General features: G+C 36.4%; 1 long non-coding RNA gene across 1 annotated transcript in view; it reads left to right on the forward strand.

The window, feature by feature from the left end:
* Positions 1 to 18,386, forward strand: part of LOC114677707 (uncharacterized) — a 77,346-nt gene extending 58,960 nt beyond the window's left edge. Inside the window, exons 2-3 of the long non-coding RNA XR_003729140.1 lie at positions 15,154 to 15,202; positions 18,375 to 18,386. This is a non-coding gene — a long non-coding RNA (uncharacterized LOC114677707). The remainder of the gene's footprint in view (positions 1 to 15,153; positions 15,203 to 18,374) is intronic.
* The last annotated feature ends 506 nt before the right edge of the window (positions 18,387 to 18,892 follow it).

Genomic DNA, 18,892 nt, shown 5'->3' on the forward strand with positions numbered 1-18,892 from the left:
GCAGGAATGAAAAGGAAGAGAGAAAGAGTTCACAAATTCAGTCTTGTAGCACTGAAAGAAGAAACTCTCTCAATTCCTATTATTATAAAAGTACTTTGAGAAAAGTTTTGTGTGACAAAGGATGATTGAACAAGAGCCTTGTCCCAAATAACAAATCAAGAGTATGACCATCATGGCCATGGTTAAAACCTTTGAAGAGAGTGTCAAAATAGACATATATCTAAAAGTAAATCCTTTGTTTAGACAAAATTGTTCAAGGAGGGAAAATGAATGCAACTCTCCCAACTGAGCTACTGATTATTATTTCAGTTTTGTTACTGTAAAATCACCTATCCTATCCTCAGTTGTGAACCTGAAATATTCTCTCTGCTTTGTTCTGTTATTTGCTTAGGAATCTTGTAAACATCTGGGGTAAATGTGATAACATGTGCCCTTCAGCATTTGCTCCAATCTTCATTTAGTGTGTTTTTCTTTTCTGCAGAGACTAGAAAGAAAAGGCTACATCTCCAAGATCCCCTTATAGCTAGGGTCCTAAATCTGATTTAGGTTCTGCCAATCAGATACAACCCTATGAGACTTGTATTTATAACTGAAATAAATGGGGAAAAAAGAAACAGCACAAACACATCAATTTTGCTAAGATGGATCTATCACATAAAATTCTTCTGGAAGCAGTCAGATTTTTGTTTTGTTTTATATATATATATATATATAACAAAGATATATATATATATAAAGATATATATATCTGGGTTACAACTAAGTGGAGTGATCATGAAACCAGTATTTGGGACAGTGGCTTACTGACTTTCTACCTTCCTGAATATTGTTCCCTTTTCAGGTCCTTTGAACACGTTCACTCAGGAATTGTTTTTGGAGATCCAGCCTACACCTTTCCAGTGACTCTATAAGCATGCAATTACCTTTACTAAATGCCATTCTACTTAAAATAGATACAATGATTTCTGTTCAGCAACTAAACCCTAACAAATAAATTATCTTTCAAGACCCTCACTAGATATCAGAATTACATTCTTCTTTGTAACTTTATAGAATAGGTTTTAAAATTCTTATTTCCTTACATTTAAATAGATTTTTCCCACTTTCCCACTTTACTTGATTGTGAAATATTTGAGTAAAGGAACTGCTATACTATTTTTTTTAATAACTTGTTCTTATCAAAGTAATAAATTTATATATTTTAAATGACAGTAATATGAAGTCTTATTAAGTAGTATATATCCAGGAGTTGTTTCTGAGCCTAGTTCTAAAAGATCACTAACATTCTATGCTCTTAGCAATTTTCAGTTTTTATTGAATATTATCTAATGTATATCTATTATACATAACCTACTATTTTTAAATCAGTTTTAAATATTATTTCCCTATGTATTCAGTTAAAAACTCCTTTTTAATACCACACACTGTTTTAGTAAATAAAGCTCATGACCTATTGAAGCAGTGTCATTGTCTGGGGTAAATACCCAAGGTTAATTGTCTCACACCAAGGAAATCAAGGTCACAGACACAAAAGAAGTAAGTTTAAGACCAGAGGTTTAATAGACAAGAGAAAGAAGGAAAACAGTAAGTCCTCTCTCTCCTACCGGGGGGTGGGGGGGAGGCTCCAAGTGGGTCTTCTGGTTTTGTGGTGAAATGCACAGGATTTTATAGACAAGCTTGAGGAGGTAGTGAGTGATTTACATGAGGCCCAAGAGATTGGTCAGACCAGGTGTGCCATTTGCATAGTGTGCAAAGAAGCTGGCCATCCCACCCTAATCTTTTATTATGCAGATGGGGTGTCTACTTGGTTGGTGTCATGTTGCTTGCTTTTCTACTGCACAAGTGGCAACAAAGAAAAGGGAAGAGGGAAACTTTATGTTGAATATACCTGGTTTCCAATTGGCACAGCTCCCAGCATTTACCTATGCAAGTTTTTAGTTTGCTTTTCTATCCCTTTTCAATTGGCACAGCTCCCAGCATTTACCTATGCAAGTTTTTAGTTCGCTTGCAGCTTGATTTTTCAGGCTGCTTTTTGTTAGAAAATAATTTTTTTTTTTTTTTTTTTTGAGATGAGGTCTGCTCTGTCACCCAGGCTGGAGTGCAGTGGCATAATCTCAGCTCATTGCAATCTCTGCCTCCGGGGTTCAAGCAATTCTCCTGCCTTCAGCTACCGAGTAGCTAGGATTACAGGTGCACGCCACCATGCCCAGCTACATTTTTTGTTTTTAGTAGAGATGGGGTTTCACCATGTTGGCCAGGCTGGTCTCGAACTCTTGTCCTCAGGTGATCTGCCCACCTTGGCCTCCCAAAGTGCTGGGAGTACAGGCGTGAACCACTGCATCCAGCCAAGAAATGATTTTGGGGACTGCTTTTTATTAAAAGGAACCTTACCGAGGCCTCTTTTACCCTCATTCTCTGCCTAAATAATTTATTTTTAACTCCTGTATCACTATTACATATAAACTGATAAAATGTAGAATATTGTCAGGTAGTAATACATCAAGGTAAGGAGATACCCAAATCCTTTTCAATTTTCTGTCATTCCTGTCAATATTAATGAATGCATCAGATAACCCCTCAGTTCATTAATTTGCTTTTTCTTGGAGACCCTCTTTTGGAATAGTCTACCCTCCTTTCCATGTGACCAGGTAGCTCCCTAGGCTTGCACCCAATTGTTGCTTGTGAACTTTTTATTATTGTTATTCTGAATTGGATTCCTTGATTCCACTCACAAGCCTGCATTTTCTTGCAATCACTCTTCTTTGTTTTGGTGATGGAGTCACTGTACAATATCTTCTTAAGAAATAATGTCTGAGGGCAAATACTTGAGTCCTTGCTTTACCCTTTTGTGACACCACTTGTCAGATCACCATAAGCTGTTCTTTGATAGATATTGTAAAAGCAATTGAGTAGCTTTTTTTCTCACACATCCTCCAAGTGTCATTATAAGTTTTTACTAAACCTCAGGGCCACTCAACTTCTCCAAGGAGGAATCTACTCATTTCCTGTAGTAAGAAGTTTATAGGCTTACATGTTTGACTCTAATATTTCAGAAGTAGAAAAAGGGAAGGGAAGTTGAATTTAGTATGCCAATTTCTCCAACTGCACTCATTTCTGCCCCCACTTCATTTTTTGCTTTTCATTGTACTTGATTGGCTCACTTCTTTTTTTATGTTCTGTTTGAAGGTAGCTAGATTGCAACCTTCTCTGTTCTGCTCGTTCAGTTTCACCACGTGTTTTACATCTTCTGAAAATGTATTGAAGTCACTGTATATATTATTATTTCCTTTCTTGTTTTTTCTTCCTTGTGTGTTTATGATTATTCTACTCCTTCACTGAGATTTACAAAGAAGTTTACTGATATTTATTTGGTGGAAGAGTATGAAACATACAGCTATGTTTAACTAGAAGCCTTAATCTTATTTATCTTTATGTTCTCAATGATCCAAGCTAACACATAATAATAGTTAAATCTTGTACTAATTTGAAAGTAAGTTTAGATACTTATAAACAATAAATAGTCAACATATATAGCAACAGACATTAAATCATAAATATTTTAAAAGTCACAGTTTATATTATTGGTCAAAGCCCTCCGTTTCTTTGGATCCCAATTTCATATATTAACAATAATAAATTTGGAATAATTAGTTTCTAAAGTAATTTCTGACACCAAGAACAACTAATTTATTTTTTCAATTGCTTGACCTCTAAGCACATTTTAACACCATAGCCTCTTATTGTTTTCAAACAATCTCTTCCTTGATTTCTCTGACACCTCTTCATTTTCATTCTATGTATCTGGCTATTTTCATCTATGTATTCTCCATTGTACAGTTTAGAGGTTTTTTTCTCAGTATTCTTTGCAGAGGATTTAGCTTTTCTTTGCTGAGAATGTAATTCTTCCTCCTAAACTGGTTCTGGATTCCATATTTTTTGCTTTGCATTCTCTTTCCTGGCAATATGATCCATATCTATTGCTTTAAATACCATCTCTAGAAAATAACCTCTGAATGTATGGCTCCAGTGAAGCCCAGACGTCACCACCAACTTCTTAATTCATATCTGCTTATGAATAAATGAAAGTCAATTCAAGTTGAGCAGTCCTAAACGAAGCTCATGATCCATCTTTCACTACATTTCTCCTTCACTATTCCCATTTTAATGAATGATTTATGGTGAATACAGTCATACAAGACAGTAACTTAGGAATTTTCCCTAATGCTTCCACTCTCTCCCCTCATATACAATTCAACATTGAGATATTTTTTTAATTTGCTTCTAAACTGCCTCTCAAATTTATTAATATTATCTACATTAATGCCATTATAACTCTAAGCCAAGCATCACCATTGTTATAAGCATCCGTGTGAAGAGACCACCAAACAGGCTTTGTGTGAGTAACATGGCTGTTTATTTCACCTGGGTGTAGGCGGGCTGAGTCCGAAAAGAGAGTCAGCGAAGGGAGATAAGGGTGGGGCTGTTTTATAGGATTTGGGTAAGTAAAGGAAAATTACAGTCAAAGGGGGGTTGTTCTCTGGCGGGCAGGAGTAGGGGTTACAAGGTGCTCAGTGGTGGAGATTTTTGAGCCAAGATGAGCCAGAAAAAGGAATTTCACAAGATAATATCGTCGCTTAAGGCAAGGACCGGCCATTTTCACTTCTTTTGTGGTGGAATGCCATCAGTTAAGGCGAGGCAGGGCATTTGCACTTCTTTTGTGATTCTTCAGTTACTTCAGGCCATCTGGGCATATATACGTGCAAGTCACAGGGGGTGTGATGGCTTGGCTTGGGCTCAGAGGCCTGACATTCTTGCCTTCTTATATTAATAAGAAAAATAAAACAAAATAGTGTGAAGTGTTGGGGCGGCGAAAATTTTTGGGGAGTGGTATGGAGAGAGAATGGGCAATGTTTCTCAGGGCTACTTCAAGTGGGATTAGGGGTGGCGTGGAACCTAGAGTGGGAGAGATTAAGCTGAAGGAAGATTTTGTGGTAAGGGGTGATATTGTGGGGTCGTTAGAAGAAACATTTGTCGTATAGAATGATTGGTGATGGCCTGGATAAGGTTTTGGATGAATTGAGCCGGAAAAAACAAGGAGAAAAATGGGTATTAAAGGACTAAGAATTGGGAGGGCCCAGGACGTCCAATTAGAAAGTGCCTAAGGGGGTTCAGTGTAGCCTTGCCAGCAAAGATTATTTATTTACTTTAAGAGGGAATTTAGAGTGGCAGTTTGGGATAGCACCAGGAGATATCAGCTGTGATGGCTTAGAGAAACAGTGTAAACTAGCAATGTAAACATGAGCAGGGCATTTATGAGTAGTTGAGAACGGTGAATAGGAGTATGACTAGACAGAAGACAGTAGGAATGAAAGTTTTTTGGGGTGCAGTCCTAGTTGGTCTGGTGTCTGGAATGAGACTGGGACCTAATAAAAAGGAGTGTCCACACAGGAGCTCAAATGGGCTGTAACCTGTAGCATTCCGAGGATAGGCCTGAATTCTGAGAAGGGAAAGTGGTAAAAGTATTGTCTAGTCCTTTTTAAGTTGGAGGCTGAGCTGGGTGAGGCGTGTTTTTAAAAGAATGTTCTACCTTTCCTGAAGATTGAGGACGGTAAAGGACATAAAGGTTTCACTGAATACTAAGAGCCTGAGAAACTGCTTGGGTGATTTGACTAGTAAAGGCTGGTCTGTTATCAGACTGTATAGAGGTAGGAAGGCCAAACAGAGGAATTATGTCTGACAGAAGAGAAGAAATGACCGTGGTGGCCTTCTCAGACCCTGTGGGAAAGGCTTCTACCTATCCAGTGAAAGTATCTACCCAGACTAAGAGATATTTTAGTTTTCTGACTCGGGGCGTGTGAGTAAAGTCAATTTGCCAGTCCTGGGTGGGGGCAAAACCTCCAGCTTGATGTGTAGGGAAGGGAGGGGGCCTGAACAATCCCTGAGGGGTAGTAGAATAGCAGATGGAACACTGAGAAGTGATCTCCTTGAGGATAGATTTCTATGATGGAAAGGAAATGCGAGGTTCTAAGAGGTAGACTAGCAGCTTGTAACCTACATGGAAGAGGTTATGAAATGACGATAGAATAGAATGGGCCCGTGAGGCTGGAAGGAGATGTTTTCCTTGGTCTAAGACCCATTCGCCTTGTGTGGGAAGAGATTGATAGGTGGAAGTTTCAGTGGGGGAGAAGGTGGGAGTGGCCGATGTGAAGGAGGAAAACTGCCATGAGGGATAGAAGTTGGAAGCTAGCTGATTTTTTAGCTAATTTATCAGCATAAGCATTGTCATGAGCGATGGGATCTGATGCCTTTTGATGGCTGCTTTTTAGCTACCTTATCAGCATAAGCGTTGTCTTGAGCAAAGGTTGGGGGAAGAAAATAGATTTTGAAAGTTCTGAGAACTGTAGAGAGTTGAACATAGTTTGGGATTTTTAGGGCCTCTAACAGTATTAAAGCAGTGGCAGCCGCTGCACACAGACATGAGGGCTAGGCTAAAACAGTAAGGTCAAGTTGTTTGGACAGAAAGGCTACGGGACACGGTCCCGGCTCTTGTGTAAGAATTCTGTCTGCACTAACCATGCCTAGGAAGGAAAGGAGTTGTTGTTTTGTAGAAGGGATTGGGGTTTGGGAGATTAGCCAGACACGATCAGCAGGGAGCGTAAGTGTGGATTTATGAGAATTATGCCGAGATAGGTAACAGATGAGGAAGAAATTTGGGCTTGACTGAAGTAATGGGGGCTGTCCGTGAGGCCTTGCAGCAGTACAGCCTAGGTAATTTGCTGAACCTGATGGGTGTTAGGGTCAGTCCAAGTGAAAGCGAAGAGAGGCTGTGATGAAGGGTGTAAAGGAATAGTAAAGAAAGTATGTTTGAGATCCAGAACAGAATAACGGGTTGTAGAGGGAGGTATTGAGGATAGGAGAGTATATGGATTTGGCACCATGGGGTGGATAGGCAAGACAGTTTGGTTGATAAGGCACAGAGATCTTGAATTAACCTATAAGGCTTGTCTGGTTTTAGGACAGGTAAAATGGGGGAATTGTAAGGGGAGTTTACAGTCTTTAAAAGGCCATGCTGTAGCAAGTGAGTGATAATAGACTTTAATCCTTTTAAAGCATGCTGCGGGGTGGGATATTGGCATTGAGTGGGGTAAGGGTGATTGGGTTTAATGAGATGGTAAGGGGTGCATGATCAGTCGCCAAGGGGAGGTATTTGTGGTGGAATGTCATCAGTTAAGGTGAGGCAGGGCATTTGCACTTCTTTTGTGATTCTTCAGTTACTTCAGGCCATCTGGGCGTATATACATGCAAGTCACAGGGGATGCGATGGCTTGGCTTGGGCTCAGAGGCCTGACAACCATCTCTTGCCTTGGATGAATATAGAGTCCTTCTAATTGGTCTCCCTAACACTTTGTTTCTGCTTTCCAGTTAAATTTCCACACTGCAAAAAGAATAACCATTTTAGAAATCACATCTGTTCAGGTTGCCCTTTAAAACCCTTCCATGAATTCCTATTTCTCTTAGGAGAAACAAAAAATATTCTTCATTTGGCGTATGAGTCCTGCATGATCCTTCCCCAGCTGTTAGAGCACATTTGGCATAACCATTATAAATAGGAGTTGTAGAACCGGACTGCCTGGGATTAAATCTGAAATACTCAGTCATTAGCTGTGTGAATTATACAAGATATTTTCTTCTCTGAGCCTCGGTTTTCAGATGGGTTATTAATATTGAGTACCTGCTTCATATAATTGTTTTAAAAATTGAATTAGCTACAACATATAAACTACTTTGATTTATATGCCTTTCATGCAATTTAAACATCAAATTATAATATTAATATTACTATCTTTTCATTGTCTTCTCATGATCATCTCCCTCTCCATCTCTGTATTTTAGCCATAATATTGTTTGTTTGTTTTCGTTATTCAAGTACACAAGCTCAGCCCCACCCCAGTATTTACACATACAGCAGTATTTCCTCTCCGTGGATTGTGCTCCACCCTCCCACCCACACCTCCATCACAGCTGATTTAATTCCCTTTAACTCATCCTTCAGGTTTCAGCTTTCCTGCAAAGTGTCCTCTAACATTAAATCAGTTTCCACCATTCTAAGATTACATAGCACCCTGTACTTTCATTCACAGCACATACCAGTTTATAACTAAATATAATTTTTAAAATATCTTTCTCATCAACTATACCATGTGCTCTGAAAATATAAAAAGTATATTTATTATCTCATGTTACAGTTAGTATCTGTTACCATTTTCTCATTTGTTTATCTAAAGTGGTTAAAATGTTTCATAATTGTATCAGGAAAAGTATGTTGTCACTAGTTGGGGAAATTTATGCAAAACTTGAAAATGGGCAAAGGGATGTAACATATCCTTTCAATGTCAATCAAGAGCATTGTTTAACAGGGTAACCCAAAGATTATTACATTCTCTAGGAGAATATAGCTGTCTTAGATTTTTACCCTTTTCTATATAATTATTATCCAGAACCTGCAAAGTGACAGCTTGCAGGTTTCTTACCAGTAAAAAAGAATAAAAGAAGAAACCTGAAGTTTATGATTGTAGTTGTCCTCTAAAATATTAGCCAGCATCATATTCAACTAAACATTTATAAATATTTCTTATTTTAATATTTTTAAATATCTACAGACAACAGTTACTCAAATGCTCTTTTAACTAGCTTTACTATCCCTCTGCTCTCCTCAAAAATAAAATAATCTTTGTTCATTTTATACATTCATTTTATCTTTCATGAATAATATTTTTAAAATTTATATTTGGCATAATCAATGGGTCTACTAGATTAAATCACTGTTGTACTATAGTAATTGGTTCAGTGGTTGCCTGAAAACTATTGGTTCTAATGGATTATGTAATAGATTATAAATACATAGCTTGGCTGGCACATTTTTTTCTGGCAGTTATATTATATTTATTACATATACTGTGAGATAAAAATTGATGCATTTTCATCTCAATTTAGGCTAAAGCCCCAACACAATAAAAACCAACTGTTCCCATATTCCAAATTGAATTATGATTACACTATTCTAAGTGGAAAGGAAAGAAAATTTCTGTCTTTTTAAAAAAAATGTTAGTTTCTCAAGCAACACAAAGACAATAAAAGTACTGTTATTTAAAGATGAAGAGAAGACTTTTGGTGACAGATCTTAATATGCTGAGTCCTATCCACATCCCAAAGGGAAGAGAGCAGGAGGCACTTCCCTCTTCATGTAATGTGAAACCATAGGGGCTTTTCAAAGCCCACCGAGATTACTTCGATAACTTCGTATAGTTCCCCTGGAGCTTGAGAAACTATAATATATTGTTGTCTGACTCAATATCTTTTTAAAAAAATAAGACTGGATTATTAGTTGTTATCAGGGCAAATGAAGGATAAAGGTGTTTGAGTTGAATCAGCCTTTTGATAAGAACTGACATGAGTCAGTATCTTCACTCTGTTGCTTGTGAGACCAAAGGCCTCAAATGATTAGAGATACATGAATTACAATAGGCATTCTTTCGTATAGTTTCACAGCTAGGTGATATGTTACAACGAAAGCGAGGCTTAGACTGAATTCTACCTCTCACAGAAAATTTATTTGTAAACAGGTCCCAAACAGTCATGGGACCTGTTGTGGTAGAAGTATTAAGTTAACCTTCTCATCCAGTAAGACGACAGATCCCTCAAAAACACTGTGGCACAGTGGACTGAATAAAGCCCTTGACCAAGACCCTCACTCAGGAAAATGTCAGTCTGAGAGCTCTCCAGACTTTGTTCAAGGGTCAAATCTATATAAGATTATTAGCTAATAAACACCTCTTGACCATTAATCATTTCAGCAAATACATATATTTCTAAATTCCCTTATACTGGTCATCAAGTCTTCCATTGTTTATTGAGAAAATGATAGTTCAAGAGTTTTTAGTTGAAATCAACCTATGACTTTAAAATTCTTGCATGGATTTCTTTTTATCTCAGTAAAAATGGGAAAAGTTATTAATTTCAAATGCTAATTCACTACCCCTATAGTGAGCATTCCTAGGTATTTCAAGTGTTAACCAAGTACTCATAAAATAAAATATCAATGCATATTCCAAAAGTTTTACTCATGATGCTGAATTTTTTTCAATAAATTACTGACAGTATAAGACCTGAAGTTTCATAGGTTTTTCTGGCAAAAGAATGGGTAGTCTGTTTGCACAGGACAAGACACAGGCCATTACCAAATGTAACTAGTCGGAATAGAGTTGTTCTTTGTCTCCCTTACAGAAACCATGAATGAGAGGTTCCCAGTGGTGGGGCAGTGAGCATGGAAGAACCCACACACCCTGAAAGTCAGTGTCAGCTTTAAAAGTCTGCCCTGCAGGACAGCCCGATGTTCCCTCACATCATTAATCAAATAGGAAGGTTCATGTCACATTCCAACATTCACTGTGTATGGAAAGCTTCTCCTTTGATAGGGAAGATTATTGTGTTTCAACTTTGGATGAAGTTTATAATTTTAAATTAATAGAATGGATTGAAAAAAATAATTACTGAAATGAGACAGTGTATGAAAACTGGAAGTTACTTGAGAATTTTTTATGTTAAAGTGACAATGACAGCCATGGGACTTGCCCTAGTTTTCATCCAAGGGAAGAAAAGGCAAAATGAGTCCTACAGCATGGAGTGAATGGACAATGGAGGTTACAAATAAGATTCTTGCATATTTGTCCTTATTGAGTGGCATTGTTTCAGTATGACGATTTCTGTTCCAAATTTTCTCACAGATAAATAACATGGGTGGATCAGGAATCATAGTATTCAGATCCCACACACTAGTATTATAAAATAGTCTCTTCTCCTTTTCCTTTCAACATCTAAAAGTTTTTAGCTGAAATGTCTGGAATTTCCTAATGCCACAATTCAGAAAAGGGATGCGTCATATATGTTGTAATTCTGTGTTTATTACACTAATGGCTAAAGGAGTAGAGATGGCCTTAAATTACAAGCTATCAGGGACAGAGTTTCTGGTGACAGTACACTGCCACTGAAGCATCAGTTGTCTCACCCAGGGCAAAGGGCATTGACGGTGTGATAAGTTTCTGGAGGGAAATATAAGCTGTAGTGAGACAAAATTGCCTGAAGCTATGAGTGGTCTTAGAGGTCATAGCTAGAGAACACTAGTTGTATTTATGTCCCCTGTTCCAGCTGCTACCATAATTTCTGAAGGTAGTTTTCTTTCAGGCACAGTTTCTGAGCAAAGCTACTGCTCAGAGTTTTACTCAGTTGAAAGGATGCTATATTATATCAGACCAAGGTCATGTGAATAACTTCTTTGATTTGTACCTCAGTTCATAAAGGGTCAATCTCACATTAGTGTCTGGGGCTCAGGTTTTTTCTTTAGCAGTCTTTACACTTCTCACTCCTGCCATGTCACCATCAGTGTTTTTACCCCCCTTGCCTTCATGAAGCCCTGACTTCATTCCAGAGGCATTCCAACAAATGCTGATTTAATCCCTGACTCCATTCTGGAAGGAAGATCATAGAAAATATTTTATAAACCTCAATGGAAATAACTGTTTCTTTCAGATTATTCAGAGTGAAGCATCTTTCAAACAAACTTTAAAAAAAAAAATCATTTCCATTCTTTCATAGCATAGCTGAGTTACTGTGATAAGGGAAATTCTCTTCCACAAGAGTGAAAAGGGAAAGATAAAGGAAGTGAGAGAAGCTGAACACACAACTCTACCTCCTTCTACCTCATATGTTTTAGGACACTTCATCTACAATTTTTCAACATTTCAGATTTTAAATAATGTATCAACTGATTGGCTAAATCCTTCCACTCTTCAGTGTGCCTGCCACCAGCTACCTGTTACACACAGGTTTTCTACGAGCTACCATTCTTCTCTAATAATTTTTAAAATTGCCATTCTCAGTGCTTTTGGCTAAGAAGAGTGTATTCCAAAAAAACTCTAATTGGAGAAAGGATTGTAAATTGGGAAGGAATTTGAATAATGTTATAATTTTATACATTATTAATTACCATTTCTACTTGCAGCGGCTTCGAACTTCCACTATTTAGCATCATTTATGCTCAATTATCATGTATATTTCTCTAGGAAATAACTGAATATGCCAATAGATTTATGGAAAAATCTTTTCAAGAATGAATGATTGACAAATATTAACTTCATGTGTGGTCCTTGATAAATTAATATTGGTTTGTATCATCTTCACCATACCTTTGTCTGTATATGTAGAACTACCTACAGTGACCAAATTTCACCATAAGGGTTACCACTAGACTTTAGAATAGGAATGCATGGCAGTGAGGAGGAACAGTTGATTGGCCATGATGCTTAAGTATACACTACTTCCGCAAAGGAAAATAATTGCATGCTAGAACTTTCGTGTCAGAACTAAACAGTGTCATCACTGATCAAATTCCTTCTGTAAGTACACAACCCCTACTCTATAAACTAATTAAATCTCATTGTACTCTCTTATTTTGTTATCTGTTGTGAATCCAAAACCTTATAATCAGTGAGAGAAGTGCATTTTTGGTTAGGTGAAACAACTTATAATTACAGCTAAATAGATGGCATATTGTTATACTCAGAATAAATGTCACTGATAAGTGAACTATAAATGCACACGTTTCTTTTGAGATCAATTCAAGAAAGCAGTGGAAAAGGTAATTAGACAAAATTCAGTATAGTATCCAAACAGTACATCCCAAATTAAAATTAATATAGAGCATTGCTTTACTTCAGAACAAAGTGTTGAACAACTTGTACTGGAGGATACTACATGTCAGTGAAATCGGAAACAAAGAACTGAATACAAATGGAATGAGCTTTTCTATGATTTGTGTATGCAAGTATATGTGTAATGAGAAACTATTGAAAAGAAGGATCCGTCACCTTCCTATTTTTCTTTCTAAAAAAATATCTTCATGAAATTCTGAGATTTTGCACTTAGGAAATACATTGATAAAATGCAACAATAAAATGCTCCATTATAGAAACTGTAATTTTTAGAAAAGTGCCCAGCAGGAAAATAATGAGCAGTCAAATACTTGCAAAAAATGTATAGAGACAATCTTGAGGATTAGTAATCGTGATTTTTCCATGAAGACTCTGAGTTTCTGAAATGAAAAAGTCTATATTTGTCATAGAATAAAACAAGTAAGTACTTATATTAAAACTTGAGGGAAAATCACTTTTTCTTATAGCCTAGTAAATTGCAATCAATACTCTGCTTGCCTAGTAGTTGAGATGTTTTTATCAATTTATCTGCAATTACCAAAGAAATATCATGCTGAGGTAATTACATGCTGTTCCTACTTTTTGAAAAGTAGTGTTTTGTCAAATAGTGCCTGGATATATCTATTGGTCCTACACAAATTCAAAGGGAATCTGGAGAAACTTACTGAGAGAAATGTATTATGCTTTACAATTTCATTTCAAAGTTATATAGAGTTAAGGACCTAACTACTAGTTATAAAACAGTTATGTGCATCTATTGCTCTGACTTTTACTGTTTTTGCAATATCTCTATGCAGAGGGCTATATTTAAAAGATACTTTTTAAAATTATTTTTACTTTTATTGTCTAAGATCTTTACACTTTTCTTTGTTAATTATAAGCCTTGTCTTTTAGGTCCATATGTTCTCATAGTTTATCAGCATGCACAGAAGAAGTTATTATTATGGGTAACATTTATTGGGCATTTACCATATGCCAGGCCCTATTCGAAGGGTTTTTACATGAATTAGATCATTTGATCTGCACAACAAATCGTGAAGACACATATTTTGTTATCACTACGGTTTTACAAATGAGAAGGAATGAGATACAGAGATGTTTAAATTCATCCTGTTGGTTGCAGAACAGGTGAGAAGCAGAGCCAGGCTTTAAAGTCAGCAATTAGGTCCAATGTTTGATTGTAACACCATATTTCCCCTGTTATAAAATACCCAGCCAAATAAAAGAAGAATGTTTCTCTGAAGCCGTCGTCCTTTCAGGCAAATTCACTAGAAGCTTACAAATGTTAATAATATTTAATATAAATAAGTAAAAATTATGACAAAGCAAGAAGCTTTTAAGCAGCTTAGGAGGACAAATAAAAGGACAAGTCTAAATAAGTAGTTTCTGTACACTTACAATGTACTAAGACAATGCCAAAATCTCACTAATTGAGTACATATAAGGTATTGCTTTAAAACATAATACATCAAGAATTTACCATGTTAGGGATTATTATTCCTTTGATATGCTGACTAAAGGGTGACTAAATAAGGATGACTTTATCACAGGCAAACCATTGTTTGTGTAACAACAAAATTATCTGTTTTCATACTATGGCATACAAGCATGTTTAAGCCAAAATGTCCTATGTTTAATATTACGTTTGAAAAATATGTGCACAAGCTTTAATATGATAGTATTTGGAAATATTGTAGCTCCAGGTGTGAGAGCACCTCTCAGTGGTGGAAAGGTATTGCTATTGTAAAGACAGAAAACTGGCATGTTCTAGTAATAACTGAATTTTTAGTGAGCTAACAATATTTTTGTGGATTTTCTGAACCGTTTGTTTTCCACTGACTCCCCAGTTTTCCCTACTTTTTTTCTTGTATTAGTTATTGCTAGCAAGAAAAAATAAGAAATATTCAGAGTATTATGCTACTCTTAACTTTCAAAAAAGACGGAATAATTTAATTCTGGGTCTTTAGGAAAATTAAGGATAAATTAGTAACATCATATTTCTTTCTTCTGTATGTTTAAGAATGAATCCAGGACACAAAGGAAATACTTTATTATGGGTTCAACCAAAGAAGCAGAACCAATGCTAATCTATATCTATCCATCCATCTTCCTTCCCCGACTATCTGTCTTGTGTACTTCACAAGCCCATCATAAGACAAAAGCAGCAGTCTTACCTTAACAAATGCAGAAGGCCAAATCCCTAGGGGTTTGGGTTTGATGCTGGAGCTTGGAGTTCACAAGATAGGCAGCTGGGGAGGGAAGATGGATGTAAATTAGAGCAAGAGCAATCAGGAGCCCATAAAGGCAAGCTAGAGGCTCCAAGAACAGACTGTCACCTATGTCAATTCTTGTTGCCTCTGACCTTGTTTGTATGCTTATATTGCAGACGTTAAGGCCCATTGTCATGGACTTAAGCATCCGCACAAGTCCAAGAGGTAAGGAAGCTGAAAGAGGATCCGGTGGAAGGTGGGACAAATGCAGACTGCCACTGCCTCACATCAATGAAGTGAGCCAGCAGTGACAACATTTGTGAGCTACAAAGTGGTTGCTGCTCACATTCTCCCTCCAAACCTCCCATAAGGTACTCTGTCATACTCCACCCTAACCAGAAACGTACAGAAAATAAAATTCTGAAAAACTTAAGAAAAAGTAGTTAAGCCCAGCCAAGTTCACCTATTGTCAACTTGGCACCCATATACATCTTCTTAAATCATATTAATCTCCAGATATTGAAAACAGCAAAGCCATGCTTTCACATAACATATTGCAGCTATTTCAGATACAGCTGAAAACACATTAATCTTTTAAAAGAAAGAATATAAAGTCCCTTTTTTCTCTTTGGGTGATATTCATTCTTCTATTCATGCTCCATTATTGACATGGTATAACTTAAATACTGAGATATAAATTTAAGCACTATTAACACATCTTTTTTACATGATTAGGGAATAAGAGGAGAAAGAAAAGAAAATAAACATTGTGTATGTGATAACACACACACAAAATATGACAAAAGAGTCATATTTATATACAGATAAGAAATACTCATAATTAAATTAGTCCATATATCAGAAACTGGTTTCATTGTTATAGCTGGTATGTTTAAATAACTTCTTCCACTACTATTTTTATACCCTTTGCTCCCAGCAAGAACGTCAGTTTGTTGTAGTTTCTTGCCTGATGAAGTTACCCAAATCATTATTCCTGAAGGATTTGGGTAATTATCAGTCTAGCCTGAATTGAGCTGTGCTAGTTTTCCACTGATTTCAATCATAAGACATGAGTGTACTAAGAAGCACTCTGGAAGATCTCTTCCATTTCAGAAATACATATCTTTTTTGATTTTTAGTAGAAACCCAATTTTACCTTGATAACCAGAAGAATCACTCCAACTAGTACAGAAACTCCATTCGTTTTGGCTGGGTCAAATCTCAGTGTCTAGTTCAATGCAATCATTATTTCATTATCACTTGATGGAAGCATTACTTCCTTTGAAATAAGGATCTCTAAATTCACAGGGCCTAAAATCATGGCAATGAGAGGCAAAAGTTTGCTAGTATATCACCTGAAATCATATTTATAGTAGTCTCTGACTTTTTTTTTCCCTCGTTTTGATTCCCTGGCCCATACATTTTGACTATAAGAGATACGGCACCGCACATGTATTCTGACCATGCGGAATATCCTGGGGATATTACTTTAGCCCTGAAAATTGTTGCCATATGGCTGACATCATAAACGAGTCTTCAAAAAACCATTCCACCATACTATTATCTATGCTATGAAGAAAATTATAGCAAGATTAATTTCATGAGCAAGGGCCTTTGCCATGTTTATTTGCTGTGAAATAAATTCCTTGGTCAGCAATGATGGTGTGAGGAATAATATGATCCTGAATAAGATATTCTGTAGCACACAGATAGTATTGTTGGCTGGATTTGGAACTCAGAAGTTTCTGTGACCAGTAAATATTGATGAGTAGAAGTCCACACTGTAGATCTGATGTAAATCTTCATCCCTGTCATCATGGCCACATTCTTCATAAGTCTGTGGGTCAACGAAAGGAGTGGCGAGGGAAAGAGGCTAACATCTAGAGTACAGGTAATCCTACACACCTGGTTATTAAAACTCTCTTCTGTTGAGGTTACCCTTTGGTAATCTTTCACTTGAGCTACTAACATTTCCACATCATGTGTGGTGAAGTATCTCCACATGCTTCCCGTGATCACAAATTTAATCTTATTCCAAGTTCTTAACCATCTTACCAAACAACTGGCCACATCCTATGAGTCAATATAAACCTATACTTCTAACTATTTCTTCTTCCAGGCAAAAAAAAATGAACGGTCAGGTGCACTGTTCAAGTTATGCCCACTGGGAAGATTTACCTTCACCACCGTCTTTCAGGGACATTTGAAAGACAGGCTGTAGGGCAGCAGCTGTCCTCTTTTGACAAATACTTGAATATTTTGCAGCATCACCAATAAATCACAGACCCAAATTTTATCTTCCTCATTAAATTAGTTGTAGGGAATTTTCCATGAGATTATATTTGTGCACTGGGAGAGATAAGTTAACAAAGCAGAAGTAAGGACCATGGGCACTTGGGTCATTCCTTGGTCAACTCAACTTTCTTGTGCCTTCAGGGTCTGTTCAAGTCCCATCTCATCTGTACCACTGCCATTTGATAATGGACTGCTGTTGTGCATGACCAGTTTTATGGCTTGGTAGGTCAGAAAACACCCACTTCATGATGGGTAGTTTAGATCACATAATAACTTGGTGGTCTGTGGTCAAGCTTTCAATCTCAACTAAAGCCCTAAGGCAAGCCAAAAAAGCTGTTTCTCTCAAAAGGAAAATAGGTATCCACATGGTTTTGCTCCAAAGCCTAATGGTGTGCATAATGATTCTCCTTTAGTGGACTGCTCAAGGCCCCAATCAGCACTCCTATCTGCCACCAACACTTTAACCACCATCAGATGTGGTGGGTCATAACATCTCACAGTCACAGCAGATTGGCCTGGACCTGTTGCAGAACCTTCTCTTACTCTGAACCCATCCATAACTGTAGATTTTAGAGGTAATTTGGTAAATAGGTTGAAATAGTACACCAAAATAGGAATTTCTGTTAATATCTACAGTCTTCTATGGTCATTGAAATAATTTCCTGGAAACATAACAAATTGAATATTATATAGGCATAATCTGATTCCTAAATAATAAAAATTCAATCATATTTGGAGATACTTATAAAGATACTTGGTCAGGGAATTTCAAAATTGTCTATCTACCACTCTTTAAAGATTTGATTGTTTTCAAATTAAAAACAAAATGTATTTCAATCAATGCTTCCATTTGTGGTCCACGTGTTGATGTGTACCTGGGAGTCTATTTATGTGGTAATTTCTTCAGTAAAAAATTCTGAAAAAATATTGATGCATTAAGTTTGTAAATTTCAGTAAATTCAGTTCATACTGATCTCTAGAGAAGGAATATTAAGATAGACCGTCAAAAAGCTGTATATGAGAATCCACAAAATATTTTATTAGATTGATAAACACAAATAATGGGGAAAACTTAATGCAATGTTCATTATTTAATTTATAGAAGGAAAGGCTAAAAGAAACTGACTATTTTATTGAAGAGGATGCAGAAATTTTATCTTCAGTGAATCAAAAAAAAAAGATGAAAAAAAGGAAAAAAGAAGAAAAAAGAAAGAAAGTGAGAGAGACAGAGATGTAGATTCTCAGCATTGAAAATATAATACATAGAATCAAAAAAAACCAGAAGACAGGTAGGTATTTATATTCCTTCAGTTTCACTTTTGTATTCACATTTATAATCCATAAATAATAAATATTTATAGAAATATTTAAGAGTATGATGAAACTTGAGTTTGTTGTAAACAGATGATTTCTAATAGAGAAAAATAAAATATGCTCTGCTGTATTTCTTGCTTGTCTTTATCTGTTTCTAACTTGGATAATTCATTTGGCTTCCCTCTATGCTAAATGTACACACACAAATTAAACTGAAGGTTTATTCAACATGCTGATTACTCAAGTTAACACCTTGTTAAGATACAGTAAATTGACTAATTTATTTGCTCTATTTAAGACTAATAC

Source organism: Macaca mulatta, chromosome 1 (assembly GCF_049350105.2).
Source record: "Macaca mulatta isolate MMU2019108-1 chromosome 1, T2T-MMU8v2.0, whole genome shotgun sequence".
NCBI classification, from domain to species: Eukaryota; Metazoa; Chordata; class Mammalia; order Primates; family Cercopithecidae; genus Macaca; species Macaca mulatta.